Genomic DNA, 1097 nt, shown 5'->3' with positions numbered 1-1097 from the left:
GAGAGAGAGAGAGAGAGAGAGAGACGGAGAAGACACGCGAGAGGGAAAGAGAATGGGTGAACCCAAGTACAAAGCGACGAAAGACGCACAAACACACACACACACACACAAGGGTAACACGACTCCAACTCGTTGCCTTCTCCGCGAATTGCTACTGATGAGAAAACCTGCTAAACACCGAGAGAGCGGGGCGGCGGAGCTAGCGGAGTGCGTGTTGGAATTGCGGGATCGAGTGATAGACATTTCACAGTGCCGTACGTGTGTCTTGGTTGGCTGGAGGTATATAATATAGCAGCTACACTAGCTGCACTAGGGGGGGGATGCAGTGCTGATGTTAGGGTGTGGGAATTGCAGGAGATAATTGTTGGTTGGCATCGTTGAAAGCTCGCTACTCTCTCTCGCTAGACTAGAGAGAAGAACACGAGATGATGTGCCTCGTCGCCTCTCTGCGTGCGTGCGCGCGTGTGTGTGTGCGTGCGTGCGTGAGTGCGTGCGTGCGTGCGCAAGCGTGCGTGCGTGCGCGTGTTCTTTCGCGCATATCATACGCCACGTAATATACGAATTTCGTCACGTATATCATATGCACAGAAATAACAAGTGTGTTGTTTTTCGCCTCTTCTAAAGGCCCGCGATTCACGGACTGCATGCAGCCGCATACATGTACAAAGCGTACGAATAACGCACGAATGGCCACACTACATCATTATGTACAACAACGACTGTCAGGCCTTGGTCGGTCCAGTGCCGAATTTAAATCCAAAAGAATTACCCTTAAGTTAATTCAGAACCGCTCAATATCGGGGCGGCACTTTGATCTGCGGAGAAAAAACACATTGTGAGCATTCATTACGGAGACGTCTTTGGAATGCTAATCGCGTATCGGCGCTCTTTTTAAACATTGACTTCAAAGGATTCTGTTTGCACTTTACAGCGTGATGCGCCTGAGCGTGTGTGTGTGTGTGTGCGTGCGTGCGTGCGTGCGTGTGTGTGGGTGTGTGTGGGTGTGTGCGTACGTGCGTGCGTGCGTGTGTGTGTGTGTGCGTGCGTGCGTGCGTGCGTGCTTGCGTGCGTGCGTGCGTGCGTGCGTGCGTGCGTGC

The 1097-nt window shown here is 52.4% G+C and overlaps 1 protein-coding gene across 1 annotated transcript in view; it reads right to left on the bottom strand.

The window, feature by feature from the left end:
* Positions 1-1097, bottom strand: part of LOC106817363 (homeobox protein GBX-2-like) — a gene marked incomplete at its 5' end in the record, with an annotated part of 9454 nt that overhangs the window by 7419 nt on the left and 938 nt on the right. The window lies entirely within an intron of this gene.

Source organism: Priapulus caudatus, unplaced genomic scaffold, assembly GCF_000485595.1.
Source record: "Priapulus caudatus unplaced genomic scaffold, Priapulus_caudatus-5.0.1 Scaffold1700, whole genome shotgun sequence".
In the NCBI taxonomy this organism is placed as follows: Eukaryota; Metazoa; Priapulida; class Priapulimorpha; order Priapulimorphida; family Priapulidae; genus Priapulus; species Priapulus caudatus.
The sequence above is the reverse complement of the archived record's forward strand: the minus strand, read 5'-3'. Positions and strand labels throughout refer to the sequence as shown.